At 38.6% G+C, this 24723-nt stretch overlaps 1 long non-coding RNA gene across 1 annotated transcript; it reads right to left on the reverse strand.

The window, feature by feature from the left end:
* Positions 1-494: 494 nt before the first annotated feature.
* LOC130384406 (uncharacterized) lies at positions 495-24668 on the reverse strand. Its single transcript, XR_008895872.1, has 4 exons — positions 23897-24668; positions 3640-3771; positions 2996-3047; positions 495-1715 (listed from the first exon to the last, which is right to left on the reverse strand). It is a non-coding gene; the product is annotated as an uncharacterized LOC130384406 (long non-coding RNA).
* Between the last annotated feature and the right edge of the window lie 55 nt (positions 24669-24723).

Here is a 24723-nt window from a genome sequence, read left to right on the forward strand (position 1 = left end):
ACTTGTGTCAAGACCTTTCCTACATAACGACTCCTTTGTCACCATTTAGGAACTGCAGCTTTTATGAATATACATTGTACAAGCTTGTAATTTGCGTCCTGATTTATCTCCACGTCTACCCAGTTAGTGTCCGTCCTACCAGCATTCTTGAACATCTGTTTCGTAGCCTGTCCCCGTGGTAACCATCTCTCCTTTTCTCTAGTTCTCCCCCTGCCACCGGACCCCTGCCTGCCTGACAACCCGCCTGTCGTCGAGCCCTTGACTGTCTGACTGCCTGCCTGTTACCGGACCCCTGCCTGTCTGACTACCCGCCTGCCTACCAATAAATCCTGTTTCCTTCACCCCGCCTCTGCCACCCTGTGTTCAGCACTTGGGTCCCCACGTCCTGTTCCCCAACACTCACCTAGATGCATTTAAAACAGATTTCCCTATTGAGACAAATTTGAAAGACATTTAAAATTTAAATTACTCTTTATTCATATTCTTCAAATTAACAATCGTAATGAATGGCCTCAGCCGTAATGCAAACTAGCAAGAACCCCTGCAACAGTGTAGGGTACTCCTTCAGATTCCCCTACTGCGATAGCCTGGTAGCAGATCAATAAATAGGCATTTTGTTCCATGTTAGATGTTTACCAATCAACTCCTTGTTGACTCCTCGGTCATTGTCTACCTTGTCTTTTCACATATCCGGCCTTATGTTATTGGCTTCATAGTCCTAAAATTGATATCGTCAGATCAGGTTCACCAGTAAGGATGCTTAAGCTGCTCAACTGTCCCAATTCCCCAAAACAAAATCTGTAAAGATGAAGTATCTTTATTAATGAAACAAGTTTTCAAATATCATCTGAAGTACTTGGAGTCCTCAAGGAATAAAACACAGATGTGGGGGAAAAGAGATGCCTTCAAAGACACAAAGTGGAGCGACCCAGGGACAAGTCTGGTTTGGGTTTAAGATTAAGGATGGTTAACTTTTATTATTGGTGTTTGGTTAAGTTTAGGCATTAGTGATTGTATTAAAGATTATTTAGGTATTAGGAAAGAGTTTAGGTATTAGAGATGTTTAGTTAGATGGTTCAGTTTAGGTACTAGGTTAAGGTAAGAGTTTAGGCGTTTGAGCTCTTCAGTTAGATGGTTAAGTTTGGGTATTAGGTTAGGTTGAGGTAAGCGAGTTTATGCCTTTGAGATGTTTAGTTAGATGGTTCAGTTTAGGTACTAGGTTAAGGTAAGAGTTTAGGCATTTGAGATCTTTAGTTAGATGGTTAAGTTTGGGTATTAGGTTGGCTTTTTGTTTTGTTAGACAAGTTACTTTAGGCATTTTATGTGATTCAATATAGGACATTTGAAAGAAAGATTAGAAAGATTGTTAAGCTCAGGTTAGCTCCAGCTTTGTCCCTTTAGTCGCTCCCTTAGAAAGAGGGTTCAGAGGTAACTGGGTTAGAAATACAATAGTTGGGGCCACAGAAATAGAATGTATAAATCATTGAGCTAAACATGCTTTTCCTACAACATGGTGTGAATTACAGTACTTTGTTTTAAAGTTAAAATGGTAAAGTGGTAACAGTATGGTGTGTAGGAGGCAGGAGGAGTTGTAGGAGTTGTTGAGCTCCGAGTGGTTATGTCTGGTGTAGATTGGATTGTAGGTGTAGCTAGGGATCCTCAGGGTGGATGGGGAGTAGGCCATCGTTGTAGATCAACTGTTCGGTCATCGTACTCTGAAATAAATTGAAGGCAAAAAGTAAAGTCAGTCTCACAGTGTGCTGGCAGATTTAGAAGACATTTTGATCACCAAAGGTGAAAGCCAATCAAAGACACAAATGCAGTAACAGCACCATCTGGCGTCAAACATAGGTCATTACATTCAGTAATTTAGGTCCGATTTGATATTGATTTACAGGAGAGAAAAGGCTCCAAGTCATTACGGCAACAAGATCAAAATCGTCAGTGCTGGATTACCATCTTTCATCAATAAATGTATATGCATAATTGATACAAGTCAGTTGAGCTATTCCCAGGGAGTCTTCAACATTTTTATGAAACAACTGCAATTGTCCAAGTACACATCGATTCAACGGCCGAAGCATGTCATGCCCCAGTACGATAGGTGGAATGGCATTGTACCCATTTCACCTTTTTTAAATAAATCAGTTTCTAGTCTTCCTCCCATCCATAAACTGTAAATTGTGCATGTATTTTAACTGGTTCATCATGGTGAGTTTCCTCGTCAGTCCAAAAGTGTGTCTTGCTCCTGGACCTCTCCATCGTGTCTGCCGTTTGACAGTGACAACACCATGACTATTGTCTCCTTCTATTTCCTGCTCTGGGAAACAATCTCCAGCATGCGCAGAACGCATAGCCCTGATTGAACGTACATGCACGATTAATGAGTCCATCAATCGAATAATCTAGAGGTCTTAATCCGACGATGAGAAACCCGATCCGGTCAGATTTTAGTCAGACTAAGGTGTATACATGCATCTTAAAAATACAATCATAGTGAGACTAACCCAATAATTTTGTTCTCGAGTTTCATGTAAACAAGTCTCACTGGTGATTACATGTTTAGATGGATTGAACCAAAAGGACACCGCCTGAGAAAAATCATAAAGGAACCGCACTGCACACATTCCGTTTTATACTGCACAGAATAAAACCATATGGCAAAGAATTAAAATCGTATAGTGCATAGAATTGCAAAGACTTAAAATTGTTTTGTGCATAGAATAGCAAATAAATAAAATCGTATAGTGAATAGAATTGCAAAGAATTAAAATTGTATAGTGCATAGAATAGCAAAGAAATAAAATCGTATAGTGCATCAACATCAAAATCACATTAAAATAGTCAGTGCTGGATTACCATCTTTCATCAATAATTGATACAAGTCAGTTGAGCTATTCCCAGAGTCTTCAACCTTTTTATGAAAATCGGGAGGGATTACGTGATTGCCATTTGGTCTATTTAAGAATGAGGAACCATTTATCAAAGTTCTCACCTGGATCTCTCCACCATGGCAACTGCACAGCCATCTGCTCTTCCATCGTGACCTGAAAAAAACAGTACTTTGTTGATCCCAAGTGGAAATTAGTCATAGCAAGAAGGGCAAAAAATATACACCAAGGGTAGGTATAAAAATTATACAAAGGATGGAAGCAAGCATTGTGTGACCGGAAGAGCAATTATTCATTTTTACGATTCTTAAGCATTAGCCAATATCAGTTTGACTAAGCGAAAGAAATTAATCAAAAGCACACACTATGAGAGCATTATTTTGAGATGGTATCGATGGATACATTTTATACAATGGCCCCAACCAAGTGTAAATGTATCGAACTGTGGCGTTGTCAGGATGCACTGAAAGCTTCCTGAAATGTTAGTGTTGGGTTTGACAGGTTACAACATTAAGACGTTGGGGATACGGTACCGCTGCAGGGAGTTTATCACCTGAGCATCTTAATAGGTAATCCGTTTCATGTTCATGTACCATCTCTCGAATAAATAAGGGGGGGGGGAGAGAGGGACCTCTCTTCAGCACCATTGACTTTTATTCTGGTGGACCAAAAGCCCAGCTACAATTTGCTGATGAACCCAGCTACTGTGTCCTAGATTTTTCAGATGATAAGATTTACTTTATTGAACCTTTAATCGGTCTGATGAATTCCCCTTTCCTGGACGAGGAGCTGGTTGGTCCTGACACCTCCCGCTGACCGCCATCGCATGGACCTCCGAATGCGTCGCCTCAGTCCCTTCAGGAACACACTGTAGAAAACACTGTAGAACACTGATCTTGAAATTAAATGTTCAGGGGCCAACCCCACCCCTGAACAAAAATAATTCAAGACATTTCTTTCATGGTTCAACGTTCATAAATAATTGTCAATGCTTAAATTCCTTGCAAATAAGCAATATGAAGGACAGCAAGAGGCACATCTAGCAAGATGATTATGGTACAGTGAGAACCATATGTTTTTATAGAGCAAACAATTTAACCCAAGGAAATTGCCATAGAAAGTGATAAACCTTACTTGCCTCCATTGCTGATATTCGTACATATCTTGGAATGGACTTTGTGAAATTTGACAAAATATTGAAACGTAAAATTTGTCAAAAATTTAAATTTGCAGTACTACAAATCGGATTTGCCGGTGTTGATGTTCATAGCACCAAGTGCAAGTACTAACAATCGCTAGGCAAACCCATTCCCCGTATACAGCAGCTAGACAATTAAGTAATATGAATAAATACAACACACAGGTTAGCTACCAGGCGAAACGCTCCCAACACAGTTGTGTTGGAGAAAACTGCCTACCAGTATACCAGGTGAAACGCTACCAACACAGTTGCGTTGGAGAAAACTACCTTCCAAGCGACCAGGTGAAATGCTCACAACACCGTTGCGTTGGAGCAAACTAGCTTCCAGGCTACCAGGTGAAACGCTCCCAACACAGTTGCGTTGGAGCAAACTACCTTCCCGGCTACCAGGTGAAACGCTCCCAACACAGTTGTGTTGGAGCAAACTACCTTCCAAGCTACCAGGTGAGACGCTCCCAACACAGTTGCGTTGGAGCAAACTACCTTCCAGGCTACCAGGTGAAACGCTCCCAACACAGTTGCGTTGGAGCAAACTACCTTCCCGGCTACCAGGTGAAACGCTCCCAACACTGTTGCATTTACTGTACAGTCAGTAGGCTAACATACACATCTTATAGCCAAAGGTCGACTATACTCCCCAATTGGACAACTGCAATTGTCCGAGTACATATTTCAGATTATATTGCACGGAATAAAACCACATTGCAATGACTAAAAATCATAGTGCATAAAATTACAAAGAATTAAAATCATATACAGCATACAACTGACAAAATTAAAAACGTATAATGCATAGAATTGCAAAGAATTGAAATCGTAGTGCATAGAATTGCAAAGAATTAAAATCTTAGTGCATAGAATTGCAAATGGTTAAAATCATATAGAGCATAGAACTGCAAATAATAAAAATCGTAGTGCATAGAATTGCAAAGAATTAAAATCGTAGAATGCATAGAATTGCAAAGAATTAAAATCGTAGTGCATAGAATCAAACCACATTGCAAAGAATTAAAATCTTTTAGGACAGAATAAAACCACATTGAAGTCATCAAGCAGCAGCAGCCTACAACTTCAGCAGCATTCAGTTTGCAAATGAATGGAATAATGTAAAAAGGAAAGATTAAAAAAAGGTAGAATGTAGAGTACTGTGTGCATGTGTAAATCAACTAATCCATCTCTTAAATTCAAACCTACCAAGCCAAAAACCAAACCATAACATGCCCGCAGTCATTCATCTAGTGAAGTCAGTCTGACAGCTTTTCAAACACCAGTCCAGTGGGGTTACGGGTGGAGCGAAAAGAAATCCCATTGTGGAAGTTTGAGGTCACAACATCACACTCGCCCTAATTTCGTTTTGCCAGACATCTGTTCTGGGTTTTTCCCAGAACATCCAGTTCTTTGTGGATTCCTGATGGAGGTGAAGCATCGGCAGAAGGTTCTGTGACATCAAATTGTAAAATCCAGAATTGCACCGAGGTCATTTCCACTAGGGATGTTCTGTAGTCCAGTGGTGCTGTGAAACAAAAAAGCAATAGGCGAAAATAGTTGCCTTCGCCAATTGGTATACTTACCATTTAACTTGCGCTTGTTTGCTTTCACCAATTCTGCCCAAACGTTGAACTTTCACAATAGTTGCAGGTGTTCTTCCATTTTGCATCCAGTTTCAAGAGCACACCCTTCCCAGTGTCCAGACAGGTTGTCGTTGTTGTAGCGGTCTGCAGCGTTAGTCAGTCAGTCGTCCCCCGTTAGGCCTCATACAAACACGTGCAACAATGCACTAAAAAACAACCTACAACACTGCACTAAACTCAGAATGAGCAAAAACCAAACAGACGAGCGGTAAAATCCAGCTTCAGTTTAGGGGAAAGAATAGTGATGTGTGTGCGGTGGACAAATTCCCAAGTTCTGAGGCCGGCAGCCAAACACAACCAAACAACTTCAACCAGCTCATGGATTAACAAACGATTGGTGCTCACAACACAGTTGCGTTGGAGCAAACTAGCTTCGAAGCTACCAGGTGCAAACGCTCCCAACTCAGTTGCGTTGGAGATAGCTACCTTCCCGGCTACCAGGTCAAACGCTCCCAACACAGTTGCGTTGGAGCAAACTAGCTTCCAGGCTACCAGATGAAACGCTCCCAACACCGTTGCATTTACTGTCCAGTCAGTATGTTAACATACACATCTTTTAGCCAAAAGGTCGACTATACTCCCCAATTGGACAACTGCAATTGTCCGAGCACATATTTCAGATTATGTTGCACGGAATAAAACCACATTGCAATGACTAAAAATCGTAGCGCATAAAATTGCAAAGAATTAAAATCATATAGAGCATACAACTGAAAAAAATTAAAAACGTATAATGCATAGAATTGCAAAGAATTAAAATCACGTAGAGCATAGAACTGCAAATAATTAAAATCGTATAATGCTTAGAATTGCAAAGATTGAAAAATCGTAGTGCATAGAATTGCAAAGAATTAAAATTGTAGTGCATAGAATTGCAAGTAATAAAAATCATATAGAGCATAGAATTGCAAATAATTAAAATCGTAGTGCATAGATGTGCAAAGAATTAAAAACATATAGAGCATACAACTGAAAAAAATTAAAAACGTATAATGCATAGAATTGCAAAGAATTAAAATCGTAGTGCATAGAATTGCAAAGAATTAAAAACATATAGAGCATACAACTGCAAATAATTAAACTCGTATAATGCATAGAATTGCAAAGAATCAAAATCGTAGGGCATAGAATTGCAAAGAATTAAAATCACATAGAGCATAGAACTGCAAATAATTAAAATCGTGTAGTGCATAGAATTGCAAGTAATAAAAATCAAATAGAGCATAGAATTGCAAAGAATTAAAATCGTAGTGCATAGAATTGCAAAGAATTAAAATCGTATTGCATAGAATCAAACCACATTGCAAAGAATTAAAATCTTTTAGCACAGAATAAAACCAGATTGAAGTCATCAAGCAGCAGCAGCCTACAACTTCAGCAGCATTCAGTTTGCAAATGAATGGAATGTTGTAAAAAGGAAAGATTAAAAAAAGGTAGAATGTAGAGTACTGTGTGCTTCTGTAAATCAACTAATCCATCTCTTAAATTCAAACCTACCAAGCCAAAAACCAACAATTGAAATCAAACCATAACATGCCCGCAGTCATTCGTCTAGTGAAGTCAGTCTGACCGCTTTTCAAACACCAGTCCAGTGGGGTTACGGGTGGAGCGAAAAGAAACCCCATTGTGGAAGTTTGAGGTCACAACATCACACTCGCCCTAATTTCGTTTTGCCAGACATCCGTTCTGTGTTTTTCCCAGAACTTCCAGTTCTTTGTGGATTCCTGATGGAGGTGAAGCATCGGCAGAAGGTTCTGTGACATCAAATTGTAAAATCCAGAATTGCACCGAGGTAATTTCCACTAGGGATGTTCTGTAGTCCAGTGGTGCTGTGAAACAAAAAAGCAATTGGCGAAAATAGTTGCCTTCGCCAATTGGTATACTTACCATTTAACTTGTGCTTGTTTGCTTTCACCAATTCCAATTTTGCCCAAACGTTGAACTTTCACAATAGTTGCAGGTGTTCTTCCATTTTGCGTCCAGTTTCAAGAGCACACCCTTCCCAGTGTCCAGACAGGTTGTCGGTGTTGTAGCAGTCCGCAGCGTTAGTAAAGTCAGTCGTTTAGTCATCCCCCGTTAGGCCTCATACAAACACGTGCAACAATGCACTAAAAAACAACCTACAACACTGCACTAAACTTAGAATGAGCAAAAACCAAACAGACGAGCGGTAAAATCCAGCTTCAGTTCAGGGGAAAGAATAGTGATGTGTGTGCGGTGGACAAATTCCCAGGTTCTGAGGCCGGCAGCCAAACACAACCAAACAACTTCAACCAGCTCATGGATTAACAAACGATTGGTGCTCACAACACAGTTGCGTTGGAGCAGACTACATTCCCGGCTACAAGGTGAAACGCTCCCAACACAGTTGCGTTGGAGCAAACTACCTCCCAAGCTACATGGTGAAACGCTCCCAACACAGTTGCGTTGGAGCAAAATACATTCCAAGCAACCAGATGAAACGCTCCCAACACAGTTGCATTGGAGCAAACTAGCTTCGAAGCTACCAGGTGCAAACGCTCCCAACACAGTTGCGTTGGAGACAACTACCTTCCCGGCTACCAGGTGAAACGCTCCCAACACAGTTGCGTTGGAGACAACTACCTTCCCGGCTACCAGGTGAAACGCTCCCAACACCGTTGCATTTACTGTCCAGTCAGTATGTTAACATACACATCTTATAGCCAAAGGTCGACTATACTCCCCAATTGGACAACTGCAATTGTCCGAGTACATATTTCAGATTATATTGCACGGAATAAAACCACATTGCAATGACTAAAAATCGTAGCGCATAAAATTGCAAAGAATTGAAATCATATCGAGCATACAACTGAAAAAAATTAAAAACGTATGATGCATAGAATTGCAAAATAATTAAAATCGTAGTGCATAGAATTGCATGAATTAAAATCACGTAAAGCATATAACTGCAAATAATTAAAATCGTATAATGCATAGAATTGCAAAGATTGAAAAATCGTAGTGCATAGAATTGCAAAGAATTAAAATTGTAGTGCATAGAATTGCAAGTAATAAAAATCATATAGCGCATAGATTTGCAAAGAATTAAAAACAGAGCATACAACGGCAAATAATTAAACTCGTATAATGCATAGAATTGCAAAGAATTAAAATCGTAGTGCATAGAATTGCAAATAATTAAAATCACATAGAGCATAGAACTGCAAATAATTAAAATCGTGTAATGCATAGAATTGCAAAGAATTGAAATTGTAGAATGCATAGAATTGCAAAGAATTAAAATCGTATAACGCATAGAATTGCAAAGAATTAAAATCGTAGTGCATAGAATTGCAAATAATTAAAATCACATAGAGCATAGAACTGCAAATAATTAAAATCGTGTAATGCATAGAATTGCAAAGAATTGAAATTGTAGAATGCATAGAATTGCAAAGAATTAAAATCGTATAACGCATAGAATTGCAAAGAATTAAAATCGTATAATGCATAGAATTGCAAAGAATTAAAATCGTAGTGCATAGAATCAAACCACATTGCAAAGAATTAAAATCTTTTAGCACAGAATAAAACCAGATTGAAGTCATCAAGCAGCAGCAGCCTACAGCTTCAGCAGCATTCAGTTTGCAAATGAATGGAATGTTGTAAAAAGGAAAGATTTAAAAAAGGTAGAATGTAGAGTACTGTGTGCATGTGTAAATCAACTAATCCATCTCTTATATTCAAACCTACCAAGCCAAAAACCAACAATTGAAACCAAACCATAACATGCCCGCAGTCATTCGTCTAGTGAAGTCAGTCTGACAGCTTTTCAAACACCAGTCCAGTGGGGTTACGGGTGGAGCGAAAACAAACCCCATTGTGGAAGTTTGAGGTCACAACATCACACTCGCCCTAATTTCGTTTTGCCAGACATCCGTTCTGGTTTTTTCCCAGAACTTCCAGTTCTTTGTGGATTCCTGATGGAGGTGAAGCATCGGCAGAATGTGCTGTGACATCAAATTGTAAAATCCAGAATTGCACCGAGGTCATTTCCACTAGGGATGTTCTGTAGTCCAGTGGTGCTGTGAAACAAAAAAGCAATAGGCGAAAATAGTTGCCTTCGCCAATTGGTATACTTACCATTTAACTTGCGCTCGTTTGCTTTCACCAATTCCAATTTTGCCCAAACGTTGAACTTTCACAATAGTTGCAGGTGTTCTTCCATTTTGCGTCCAGTTTCAAGAGCACACCCTTCCCAGTGTCCAGACAGGTTGTCGTTGTTGTAGCGGTCCACAGCGTTAGTAAAGTCTGTCGTTTAGTCATCCCCCGTTAGGCCTCATACAAACACGTGCAACAATGCACTAAAAAACAACCTACAACACTGCACTAAACTTAGAATGAGCAAAAACCAAACAGACGAGCGGTAAAATCCAGCTTCAGTTCAGGGGAAAGAATAGTGATGTGTGTGCGGTGGACAAATTCCCAAGTTCTGAGGCCGGCAGCCAAACACAACCAAACAACTTCAACCAGCTCATGGATTAACAAACGATTGGTGCTCACAACACAGTTGCGTTGGAGCAGACTACCTTCCCGGCTACAAGGTGAAACGCTCCCAACACAGTTGCGTTGGAGCAAACTACCTCCCAAGCTACATGGTGAAACGCTCCCAACACAGTTGCGTTGGAGCAAAATACATTCCAAGCTACCAGATGAAACGCTCCCAACACAGTTGCGTTGGAGCAAACTAGCTTCGAAGCTACCAGGTGCAAACGCTCCCAACTGGCTTCCAGGCTACCAGGTGAAACGCTCCCAACACCGTTGCATTTACTGTACAGTCAGTATGTTAACATACACATCTTATAGCCAAAGGTCGACTATACTCCCCAATTGGACAACTGCAATTGTCTGAGTACATATTTCAGATTATATTGCACGGAATAAAACCACATTGCAATGACTAAAAATCGTAGTGCATAAAATTGCAAAGAATTAAAATCATGTAGAGCATACAACTGAAAAAAATTTAAAACGTATAATGCATAGAATTGCAAAGAATTAAAATCATATAGAGCATAGAACTGCAAATAATTAAAATCGTATAATGCATAGAATTGCAAAGAATTTAAATCGTGGTGCATAGAATTGCATGAATTAAAATCACGTAGAGCATAGAACTGCAAATAATTAAAAGCGTTTAATGCATAGAATTGCAAAGATTGAAAAATCGTAGTGCATAGAATTGCAAGTAATAAAAATCATATAGAGCATAGAATTGCAAATAATTAAAATCGCAGTGCAGAGAATTGCAAAGAATTAAAAACATATAGAGCATACAACTGCAAATAATTAAACTCGTATAATGCATAGAATTGCAAAGAATCAAAATCGTAGGGCATAGAATTGCAAATAATTAAAATCATATAGAGCATAGAACTGCAAGTAATAAAAATCATATAGAGCATAGAATTGCAAAGAATTAAAATCGCAGTGCAGAGAATTGCAAAGAATTAAAAACATATAGAGCATACAACTGCAAATAATTAAACTCGTATAATGCATAGAATTGCAAAGAATCAAAATCGTAGGGCATAGAATTGCAAATAATTAAAATCATATAGAGCATAGAACTGCAAATAATTAAAATCGTATAATGCAGAGAATTGCAAAGAATCAAAATCGTAGGGCATAGAATTGCAAAGAATTAAAATCATATAGAGCATAGAACTGCAAATAATTAAAATCGTATAATGCAGAGAATTGCAAATAATTAAAATCGTAGTGCATAGAATTGCAAAGAATTAAAATCATAGTGCATAGAATTGCAAAGAATTAAAATCGTATAATGCATAGAATTGCAAATAATTAAAATCAAAGTGCATAGAATTGCAAATAATTAAAATCGTATAATGCATAGAATTGCAAAGAATTAAAATCGTAGTGCATAGAATTGCAAAGAATTAAAATCGTAGTGCATAGAATCAAACCACATTGCAAAGAATTAAAATCTTTTAGCACAGAATAAAACCAGATTGAAGTCATCAAGCAGCAGCAGCCTACAGCTTCAGCAGCATTCAGTTTGCAAATGAATGGAATGTTGTAAAAAGGAAAGATTTAAAAAAGGTAGAATGTAGAGTACTGTGTGCATGTGTAAATCAACTAATCCATCTCTTATATTCAAACCTACCAAGCCAAAAACCAACAATTGAAACCAAACCATAACATGCCCGCAGTCATTCGTCTAGTGAAGTCAGTCTGACAGCTTTTCAAACACCAGTCCAGTGGGGTTACGGGTGGAGCGAAAACAAACCCCATTGTGGAAGTTTGAGGTCACAACATCACACTCGCCCTAATTTCGTTTTGCCAGACATCCGTTCTGGTTTTTTCCCAGAACTTCCAGTTCTTTGTGGATTCCTGATGGAGGTGAAGCATCGGCAGAATGTGCTGTGACATCAAATTGTAAAATCCAGAATTGCACCGAGGTCATTTCCACTAGGGATGTTCTGTAGTCCAGTGGTGCTGTGAAACAAAAAAGCAAAAGGCGAAAATAGTTGCCTTCGCCAATTGGTATACTTACCATTTAACTTGCGCTCGTTTGCTTTCACCAATTCCAATTTTGCCCAAACGTTGAACTTTCACAATAGTTGCAGGTGTTCTTCCATTTTGCGTCCAGTTTCAAGAGCACACCCTTCCCAGTGTCCAGACAGGTTGTCGTTGTTGTAGCGGTCCACAGCGTTAGTAAAGTCTGTCGTTTAGTCATCCCCCGTTAGGCCTCATACAAACACGTGCAACAATGCACTAAAAAACAACCTACAACACTGCACTAAACTTAGAATGAGCAAAAACCAAACAGACGAGCGGTAAAATCCAGCTTCAGTTCAGGGGAAAGAATAGTGATGTGTGTGCGGTGGACAAATTCCCAAGTTCTGAGGCCGGCAGCCAAACACAACCAAACAACTTCAACCAGCTCATGGATTAACAAACGATTGGTGCTCACAACACAGTTGCGTTGGAGCAGACTACCTTCCCGGCTACAAGGTGAAACGCTCCCAACACAGTTGCGTTGGAGCAAACTACCTCCCAAGCTACATGGTGAAACGCTCCCAACACAGTTGCGTTGGAGCAAAATACATTCCAAGCTACCAGATGAAACGCTCCCAACACAGTTGCGTTGGAGCAAACTAGCTTCGAAGCTACCAGGTGCAAACGCTCCCAACTGGCTTCCAGGCTACCAGGTGAAACGCTCCCAACACCGTTGCATTTACTGTACAGTCAGTATGTTAACATACACATCTTATAGCCAAAGGTCGACTATACTCCCCAATTGGACAACTGCAATTGTCTGAGTACATATTTCAGATTATATTGCACGGAATAAAACCACATTGCAATGACTAAAAATCGTAGTGCATAAAATTGCAAAGAATTAAAATCATGTAGAGCATACAACTGAAAAAAATTTAAAACGTATAATGCATAGAATTGCAAAGAATTAAAATCATATAGAGCATAGAACTGCAAATAATTAAAATCGTATAATGCATAGAATTGCAAAGAATTTAAATCGTGGTGCATAGAATTGCATGAATTAAAATCACGTAGAGCATAGAACTGCAAATAATTAAAAGCGTTTAATGCATAGAATTGCAAAGATTGAAAAATCGTAGTGCATAGAATTGCAAGTAATAAAAATCATATAGAGCATAGAATTGCAAATAATTAAAATCGCAGTGCAGAGAATTGCAAAGAATTAAAAACATATAGAGCATACAACTGCAAATAATTAAACTCGTATAATGCATAGAATTGCAAAGAATCAAAATCGTAGGGCATAGAATTGCAAATAATTAAAATCATATAGAGCATAGAACTGCAAGTAATAAAAATCATATAGAGCATAGAATTGCAAAGAATTAAAATCGCAGTGCAGAGAATTGCAAAGAATTAAAAACATATAGAGCATACAACTGCAAATAATTAAACTCGTATAATGCATAGAATTGCAAAGAATCAAAATCGTAGGGCATAGAATTGCAAATAATTAAAATCATATAGAGCATAGAACTGCAAATAATTAAAATCGTATAATGCAGAGAATTGCAAAGAATCAAAATCGTAGGGCATAGAATTGCAAAGAATTAAAATCATATAGAGCATAGAACTGCAAATAATTAAAATCGTATAATGCAGAGAATTGCAAATAATTAAAATCGTAGTGCATAGAATTGCAAAGAATTAAAATCATAGTGCATAGAATTGCAAAGAATTAAAATCGTATAATGCATAGAATTGCAAATAATTAAAATCAAAGTGCATAGAATTGCAAATAATTAAAATCGTATAATGCATAGAATTGCAAAGAATTAAAATCGTAGTGCATAGAATTGCAAAGAATTAAAATCGTATTGCATAGAATCAAACCACATTGCAAAGAATTAAAATATTTTAGCACAGAATAAAACCAGATTGAAGTCATCAAGCAGCAGCAGCCTACAACTTCAGCAGCATTCAGTTTGCAAATGAATGGAATGTTGTAAAAAGGAAAGAATAAAAAAAGGTAGAATTTAGAGTACTGTGTGCTTGTGTAAATCAACTAATCCATCTCTTAAATTCAAACCTACCAAGCCAAAAACCAACAATTGAAACCAAACCATAACATGCCCGCAGTCATTCGTCTAGTGAAGTCAGTCTGACAGCTTTTCAAACACCAGTCCAGTGGGGTTACGGGTTGATCGAAAAGAAACCCCATTGTGGAAGTTTGAGGTCACAACATCACACTCGCCCTAATTTCATTTTGCCAGACATCCCTTCTGTGTTTTTCCCAGAACTTCCAGTTCTTTGTGGATTCCTGATGGAGGTGAAGCATCGGCAGAAGGTTCTGTGACATCAAATTGTAAAATCCAGAATTGCACCGAGGTCATTTCCACTAGGGATGTTCTGTAGTCCAGTGGTGCTGTGAAACAAAAAAGCAATTGGCGAAAATAGTTGCCTTCGCCAATTGGTATACTTACCATTTAACTTGCGCTCGTTTGCTTTCACCAATTCCAATTCTGCCCAAACGTTGAACTTTCACAATAGTTGTAGGTGTTCTTCCATTTTGCGTCCAGTTTCAAGAGCACACCCTTCCCAGTGTCCCGACAGGTTGTCGTTGTTGTAGCGGTCCGCAGCGTTAGTAAAGTCAGTCGTTTAGTCGTCCCCCGTCAGGCCACATACAAACACGTGCAACAATGCACTAAAAAACAACCTACAACACTGCACTAAACTTAGAATGAGCAAAAACCAAACAGATGAGCGGTAAAATCCAGCTTCAGTTCAGGAGAAAGAATAGTGATGTGTGTGCGGTGGACAAATTCCCAAGTTCTGAGGCCGGCAGCCAAACACAACCAAACAACTTCAACCAGCTCATGGATTAACAAACGATTGGTGCTCACAACATAGTTGCGTTGGAGCAGACTACCTTCCCGGCTACAAGGTGAAACGCTTCCAACACAGTTGCGTTGGAGCAAACTACCTCCCAAGCTACATTGTGAAACGCTCCCAACACAGTTGCGTTGGAGCAAAATACATTCCAAGCTACCAGATGAAACGCTCCCAACACAGTTGCGTTGGAGCAAACTAGCTTCGAAGCTACCAGGTGCAAACGCTCCCAACACAGTTGCGTTGGAGACAACTACCTTCCCGGCTACCAGGTGAAACGCTCCCAACACAGTTGCGTTGGAGCAAACTAGCTTCCAGGCTACCAGGTGAAACGCTCCCAACACCGTTGCATTTACTGTACAGTCAGTATGTTAACATACACATCTTATAGCCAAAGGTCGACTATACTCCCCAATTGGACAACTGCAATTGTCCGAGTAGATATTTCAGATTATATTGTACGGAATAAAACCACATTGCAATGGCTAAAAATCGTAGTGCATAAAATTGCAAAGAATTAAAATCATATAGAGCATACAACTGAAAAAAATTAAAAACGTATAATGCATAGAATTGCAAAGAATTAAAATCGTAGTGCATAGAATTGCAAAGAATTAAAATCATATAGAGCATAGAACTGCAAATAATTAAAATCGTATAATGCATAGAATTGCAAAGATTGAAAAAACGTAGTGCATAGAATTGCAAGTAATAAAAATCATATAGAGCATAGAATTGCAAATAATTAAAATCATAGTGCAGAGAATTGCAAAGAATTAAAATCATATAGAGCATAGAATTGCAAAGAATCAAAATCGTAGGGCATAGAATTGCAAATAATTAAAATCATATAGAGCATAGAACTGCAAAAAAATTATTAAAATCGTATAATGCAGAGAATTGCAAAGAATTAAAATCGTAGTGCATAGAATTGCAAATAATTAAAATCGTATAATGCATAGAATTGCAAATAATTAAAATCGTATAATGCATAGAATTGCAAAGAATTAAAATCGTATAATGCATAGAATTGCAAAGAATTAAAATCGTAGTGCATAGAATTGCAAAGAATTAAAATCGTAGTGCATAGAATTGCAAAGAATTAAAATCATAGTGCATAGAATTGCAAAGAATTAAAATCGTAGTGCATAGAATTGCAAAGAATTAAAATCGTATTGCATAGAATCAAACCACATTGCAAAGAATTAAAATCTTTTAGCACAGAATAAAACCAGATTGAAGTCATCAAGCAGCAGCAGCCTACAACTTCAGCAGCATTCAGTTTGCAAATGAATGGAATGTTGTAAAAAGGAAAGATTAAAAAAAGGTAGAATGTAGAGTACTGTGTGCTTGTGTAAATCAACTAATCCATCTCTTAAATTCAAACCTACCAAGCCAAAAACCAACAATTGAAACCAAACCATAACATGCCCGCAGTCATTCGTCTAGTGAAGTCAGTCTGACAGCTTTTCAAACACCAGTCCAGTGGGGTTACGGGTGGAGCGAAAAGAAACCCCATTGTGGAAGTTTGAGGTCACAACATCACACTCGCCCTAATTTCATTTTGCCAGACATCCGTTCTGTGTTTTTCCCAGAACTTTCAGTTCTTTGTGGATTCCTGATGGAGGTGAAGCATCGGCAGAAGGTTCTGTGACATCAAATTGTAAAATCCAGAATTGCACCGAGGTAATTTCCACTAGGGATGTTCTGTAGTCCAGTGGTGCTGTGAAACAAAAAAGCAATTGGCGAAAATAGTTGCCGTCGCCAATTGGTATACTTACCATTTAACTTGCGCTCGTTTGCTTTCACCAATTCCAATTTTGCCCAAACGTTGAACTTTCACAATAGTTGCAGGTGTTCTTCCATTTTGCGTCCAGTTTCAAGAGCACACCCTTCCCAGTTTCCAGACAGGTTGTCGTTGTTGTAGCGGTCCGCAGCGTTAGTAAAGTCAGTCGTTTAGTCGTCCCCCGTTAGGCCTCATACAAACACGTGCAACAATGCACTAAAAAACAACCTACAACACTGCACTAAACTTAGAATGAGCAAAAACCAAACAGATGAGCGGTAAAATCCAGCTTCAGTTCAGGGGAAAGAATAGTGATGTGTGTGCGGTGGACAAATTCCCAAGTTCTGAGGCCGGCAGCCAAACACAACCAAACAACTTCAACCAGCTCATGGATTAACAAACGATTGGTGCTCACAACACAGTTGCGTTGGAGCAAACTACCTCCCAAGCTACATGGTGAAACGCTCCCAACACAGTTGCGTTGGAGCAAAATACATTCCAAGCTACCAGATGAAACGCTCCCAACACAGTTGCGTTGGAGACAACTACCTTCCCGGCTACCAGGTGAAACGCTCCCAACACAGTTGCGTTGGAGCAAACTAGCTTCCAGGCTACCAGGTGAAACGCTCCCAACACCGTTGCATTTACTGTACAGTCAGTATGTTAACATACACATCTTATAGCCAAAGGTCGACTATACTCCCCAATTGGACAACTGCAATTGTCCGAGTAGATATTTCAGATTATATTGTACGGAATAAAACCACATTGCAATGGCTAAAAATCGTAGTGCATAAAATTGCAAAGAATTAAAATCATATAGAGCATACAACTGAAAAAAATTAAAAACGTATAATGCATAGAATTGCAAAGAATTAAAATCGTAGTGCATAGAATTGCAAAGAATTAAAATCGTAGTGCATAGAATTGCAAAGAATTAAAATCATATAGAGCATAGAACTGCAAATAATTAAAATCGTATAATGCATAGAATTGCAAAGATTGAAAAAACGTAGTGCATAGAATTGCAAGTAATAAAAATCATATAGAGCATAGAATTGCAAATAATTAAAATCATAGTGCAGAGAATTGCAAAGAATTAAAATCATATAGAGCATAGAATTGCAAAGAATCAAAATCGTAGGGCATAGAATTGCAAATAATTAAAATCATATAGAGCATAGAACTGCAAAAAAATTATTAAAATCGTATAATGCAGAGAATTGCAAAGAATTAAAATCGTAGTGCATAGAATTGCAAATAATTAAAATCGTATAATGCATAGAATTGCAAATAATTAAAATCGTATAATGCATAGAATTGCAAAGAATTAAAATCGTATAATGCATAGAATTGCAAAGAATTAAAATCGTAGTGCATAGAATTGCAAAGAATTAAAATCATAGTGCATAGAATTGCAAAGAATTAAAATCGTAGTGCATAGAATTGCAAAGAATTAAAATCGTATTGCATAGAATCAAACCACATTGCAAAGAATTAAAATCTTTTAGCACAGAATAAAACCAGATTGAAGTCATCAAGCAGCAGCAGCCTACAACTTCAGCAGCATTCAGTTTGCAAATGAATGGAATGTTGTAAAAAGGAAAGATTAAAAAAAGGTAGAATGTAGAGTACTGTGTGCTTGTGTAAATCAACTAATCCATCTCTTAAATTCAAACCTACCAAGCCAAAAACCAACAATTGAAACCAAACCATAACATGCCCGCAGTCATTCGTCTAGTGAAGTCAGTCTGACAGCTTTTCAAACACCAGTCCAGTGGGGTTACGGGTGGAGCGAAAAGAAACCCCATTGTGGAAGTTTGAGGTCACAACATCACACTCGCCCTAATTTCATTTTGCCAGACATCCGTTCTGTGTTTTTCCCAGAACTTTCAGTTCTTTGTGGATTCCTGATGGAGGTGAAGCATCGGCAGAAGGTTCTGTGACATCAAATTGTAAAATCCAGAATTGCACCGAGGTAATTTCCACTAGGGATGTTCTGTAGTCCAGTGGTGCTGTGAAACAAAAAAGCAATTGGCGAAAATAGTTGCCGTCGCCAATTGGTATACTTACCATTTAACTTGCGCTCGTTTGCTTTCACCAATTCCAATTTTGCCCAAACGTTGAACTTTCACAATAGTTGCAGGTGTTCTTCCATTTTGCGTCCAGTTTCAAGAGCACACCCTTCCCAGTTTCCAGACAGGTTGTCGTTGTTGTAGCGGTCCGCAGCGTTAGTAAAGTCAGTCGTTTAGTCGTCCCCCGTTAGGCCTCATACAAACACGTGCAACAATGCACTAAAAAACAACCTACAACACTGCACTAAACTTAGAATGAGCAAAAACCAAACAGATGAGCGGTAAAATCCAGCTTCAGTTCAGGGGAAAGAATAGTGATGTGTGTGCGGTGGACAAATTCCCAAGTTCTGAGGCCGGCAGCCAAACACAACCAAACAACTTCAACCAGCTCATGGATTAACAAACGATTGGTGCTCACAACACAGTTGCGTTGGAGCAAACTACCTCCCAAGCTACATGGTGAAACGCTCCCAACACAGTTGCGTTGGAGCAAAATACATTCCAAGCTACCAGATGAAACGCTCCCAACACAGTTGCGTTGGAGCAAACTAGCTTCGAAGCTACCAGGTGCAAACGCTCCCAACACAGTTGCGTTGGAGACAACTACCTTCCCGGCTACCAGGTGAAACGCTCCCAACACAGTTGCGTTGGAGCAAACTAGCTTCCAGGCTACCAGGTGAAACGCTCCCAACACCGTTGCATTTACTGTACAGTCAGTATGTTAACATACACATCTTATAGCCAAAGGTCGACTATACTCCCCAATTGGACAACTGCAATTGTCCGAGTAGATATTTCAGATTATATTGTACGGAATAAAACCACATTGCAATGGCTAAAAATCGTAGTGCATAAAATTGCAAAGAATTAAAATCATATAGAGCATACAACTGAAAAAAATTAAAAACGTATAATGCATAGAATTGCAAAGAATTAAAATCGTAGTGCATAGAATTGCAAAGAATTAAAATCGTAGTGCATAGAATTGCAAAGAATTAAAATCATATAGAGCATAGAACTGCAAATAATTAAAATCGTATAATGCATAGAATTGCAAAGATTGAAAAAACGTAGTGCATAGAATTGCAAGTAATAAAAATCATATAGAGCATAGAATTGCAAATAATTAAAATCATAGTGCAGAGAATTGCAAAGAATCAAAATCATATAGAGCATAGAATTGCAAAGAATCAAAATCGTAGGGCATAGAATTGCAAATAATTAAAATCATATAGAGCATAGAACTGCAAAAAAAATATTAAAATCGTATAATGCAGAGAATTGCAAAGAATTAAAATCGTAGTGCATAGAATTGCAAATAATTAAAATCGTATAATGCATAGAATTGCAAATAATTAAAATCGTATAATGCATAGAATTGCAAAGAATTAAAATCGTATAATGCATAGAATTGCAAAGAATTAAAATCGTAGTGCATAGAATTGCAAAGAATTAAAATCGTAGTGCATAGAATTGCAAAGAATTAAAATCATAGTGCATAGAATTGCAAAGAATTAAAATCGTAGTGCATAGAATTGCAAAGAATTAAAATCGTATTGCATAGAATCAAACCACATTGCAAAGAATTAAAATCTTTTAGCACAGAATAAAACCAGATTGAAGTCATCAAGCAGCAGCAGCCTACAACTTCAGCAGCATTCAGTTTGCAAATGAATGGAATGTTGTAAAAAGGAAAGATTAAAAAAAGGTAGAATGTAGAGTACTGTGTGCTTGTGTAAATCAACTAATCCATCTCTTAAATTCAAACCTACCAAGCCAAAAACCAACAATTGAAACCAAACCATAACATGCCCGCAGTCATTCGTCTAGTGAAGTCAGTCTGACAGCTTTTCAAACACCAGTCCAGTGGGGTTACGGGTGGAGCGAAAAGAAACCCCATTGTGGAAGTTTGAGGTCACAACATCACACTCGCCCTAATTTCATTTTGCCAGACATCCGTTCTGTGTTTTTCCCAGAACTTTCAGTTCTTTGTGGATTCCTGATGGAGGTGAAGCATCGGCAGAAGGTTCTGTGACATCAAATTGTAAAATCCAGAATTGCACCGAGGTCATTTCCACTAGGGATGTTCTGTAGTCCAGTGGTGCTGTGAAACAAAAAAGCAATTGGCGAAAATAGTTGCCGTCGCCAATTGGTATACTTACCATTTAACTTGCGCTCGTTTGCTTTCACCAATTCCAATTTTGCCCAAACGTTGAACTTTCACAATAGTTGCAGGTGTTCTTCCATTTTGCGTCCAGTTTCAAGAGCACACCCTTCCCAGTTTCCAGACAGGTTGTCGTTGTTGTAGCGGTCCGCAGCGTTAGTAAAGTCAGTCGTTTAGTCGTCCCCCGTTAGGCCTCATACAAACACGTGCAACAATGCACTAAAAAACAACCTACAACACTGCACTAAACTTAGAATGAGCAAAAACCAAACAGATGAGCGGTGAAATCCAGCTTCAGTTCAGGGGAAAGAATAGTGATGTGTGTGCGGTGGACAAATTCCCAAGTTCTGAGGCCGGCAGCCAAACACAACCAAACAACTTCAACCAGCTCATGGATTAACAAACGATTGGTGCTCACAACACAGTTGCGTTGGAGCAAACTACCTCCCAAGCTACATGGTGAAACGCTCCCAACACAGTTGCGTTGGAGCAAAATACATTCCAAGCTACCAGATGAAACGCTCCCAACACAGTTGCGTTGGAGCAAACTAGCTTCGAAGCTACCAGGTGCAAACGCTCCCAACACAGTTGCGTTGGAGACAACTACCTTCCCGGCTACCAGGTGAAACGCTCCCAACACAGTTGCGTTGGAGCAAACTAGCTTCCAGGCTACCAGGTGAAACGCTCCCAACACCGTTGCATTTACTGTACAGTCAGTATGTTAACATACACATCTTATAGCCAAAGGTCGACTATACTCCCCAATTGGACAACTGCAATTGTCCGAGTACATATTTCAGATTATATTGTACGGAATAAAACCACATTGCAATGACTAAAAATCGTAGTGCATAAAATTGCAAAGAATTAAAATCATATAGAGCATACAACTGAAAAAAATTAAAAACGTATGATGCATAGAATTGCAAAGAATTAAAATCGTAGTGCATAGAATTGCAAAGAATTAAAATCATATGGAGCATAGAACTGCAAATAATTAAAATCGTATAATGCATAGAATTGCAAAGAATTAAAATCGTGGTGCATAGAATTGCATGAATTAAAATCACGTAGAGCATAGAACTGCAAATAATTAAAATCGTTTAATGCATAGAATTGCAAAGATTGAAAAATCTAGCTTAGTGCATAGAATTGCAAGTAATAAAAATCATATAGAGCATAGAATTGCAAATAATTAAAATCGTAGTGCAGAGAATTGCAAAGAATTAAAAACATATAGAGCATACAACTGCAAATAATTAAACTCGAATAATGCATAGAATTGCAAATAATCAAAATCGTAGGGCATAGAATTGCAAATAATTAAAATCATATAGACTAGAGCATAGAACTGCAAATAATTAAAATCGTATAATGCAGAGAATTGCAAAGAATTAAAATCGTAGTGCATAGAATTGCAAAGAATTAAAATCAGTGCATAGAATTGCGAAGAATTAAAATCGTATAATGCATAGAATTGCAAAGAATTAAAATCAAAGTGCATAGAATTGCAAATAATTAAAATCGTATAATGCATAGAATTGCAAAGAATTAAAATCAAAGTGCATAGAATTGCAAATAATTAAAATCGTATAATGCATAGAATTGCAAAGAATTAAAATCGTATGATGCATAGAATTGCAAAGAATTAAAATCGTAGTGCATAGAATTGCAAAGAATTAAAATCGTAGTGCATAGAATTGCAAAGAATTAAAATCGTAGTGCATAGAATTGCAAAGAATTAAAATCGTATTGCATAGAATCAAACCACATTGCAAAGAATTAAAATCTTTTAGCACAGAATAAAACCAGATTGAAGTCATCAAGCAGCAGCAGCCTACAACTTCAGCAGCATTCAGTTTGCAAATGAATGGAATGTTGTAAAAATGAAAGATTAAAAAAAGGTAGAATGTAGAGTACTGTGTGCTTGTGTAAATCAACTAATCCATCTCTTAAATTCAAACCTACCAAGCCAAAAACCAACAATTGAAACCAAACCATAACATGCCCGCAGTCATTCGTCTAGTGAAGTCAGTCTGACAGCTTTTCAAACACCAGTCCAGTGGGGTTACGGGTGGAGCGAAAAGAAACCCCATTGTGGAAGTTTGAGGTCACAACTTCACACTCGCCCTAATTTCGTTTTGCCAGACATCCGTTCTGTGTTTTTCCCAGAACTTCCAGTTCTTTGTGGATTCCTGATGGAGGTGAAGCATCGGCAGAAGGTTCTGTGACATCAAATTGTAAAATCCAGAATTGCACCGAGGTAATTTCCACTAGGGATGTTCTGTAGTCCAGTGGTGCTGTGAAACAAAAAAGCAATTGGCGAAAATAGTTGCCGTCGCCAATTGGTATACTTACCATTTAACTTGCGCTCGTTTGCTTTCACCAATTCCAATTTTGCCCAAACGTTGAACTTTCACAATAGTTGCAGGTGTTCTTCCATTTTGCGTCCAGTTTCAAGTGCACACCCTTCCCAGTTTCCAGACAGGTTGTCGTTGTTGTAGCGGTCCGCAGCGTTAGTAAAGTCAGTCGTTTAGTCGTCCCCCGTTAGGCCTCATACAAACACGTGCAACAATGCACTAAAAAACAACCTACAACACTGCACTAAACTTAGCAAAAACCAAACAGACGAGCGGTAAAATCCAGCTTCAGTTCAGGGGAAAGAATAGTGATGTGTGTGTGCGGTGGACACATTCTGAAGCCAGCAGCCAAACACAACCAAACAACTTCAACCAGCTCAGGGAATAACAAACGATGGGTGACTCACTGCGGGGTTCCTCGCTCCTCCGTTGGTGGCCACGTTGTCCGGATTGTTCAGTCAAAAACGCACAAAAAAAAAACAAGCAACCGCGGGACCATTTTAAGCGTTTGGGATCATCGCAAAATAATGCATTGCCGCGCGTGCGGGGCGACACAGGTGAACACAAGAGTGGCGAAGTCACGCCCCTTCCGGTAGGGCTCATGGGACCTATGAGATCGAAAAATATGAATGGGTGTCAATGGAGAGAAAATAATTATTTTCTGGTCCCGGTCTTTATATGCCCTGGATTACACATATGTTGTTTGTGGATTTAAATGATAATTATTCATGCAAAGAGTTTGACCGTTTATTTTGGAATTGTTCAGATAAAGGCTGTAGAGAAAACACAACGAGAAAGACTACACGGCTCGTATGTGACGTCACGCTCCCTGCGACTGGCGTGGAGAAGACCGACAATCTTCCCATCGGCATAACTGAAACTCTGCACGTGCTCCGATTTATAATGGTTTTCACCTCTTTCGATGCTTTTATCCTCCCCTTGGAAAAAGCGGTGAAGTGGGGCAGGGAGATCGCCATCTCTGTGCCGAGTTCCAAGGGCGGGTGTGGTGACGTATATCATATGCGTCGAGTGCAGCGAAGAGCTGTAGTTCACAAAGCGGCCTCACATAAAACCTAAAATTATCAAACTTCTTCACGAACATTTTTAGTTTTCTTTACATGAAAAATTATCATTTAAATCCAAATAAAAGGTATATTAATGTACCTTTTCTATTTTGTATTTGGGTCGCATACGAATAATATATTCGTATATAATGAAGGCATTTGGAAATGTG

Source organism: Gadus chalcogrammus, chromosome 6 (assembly GCF_026213295.1).
Source record: "Gadus chalcogrammus isolate NIFS_2021 chromosome 6, NIFS_Gcha_1.0, whole genome shotgun sequence".
Taxonomy (NCBI): domain Eukaryota; kingdom Metazoa; phylum Chordata; class Actinopteri; order Gadiformes; family Gadidae; genus Gadus; species Gadus chalcogrammus.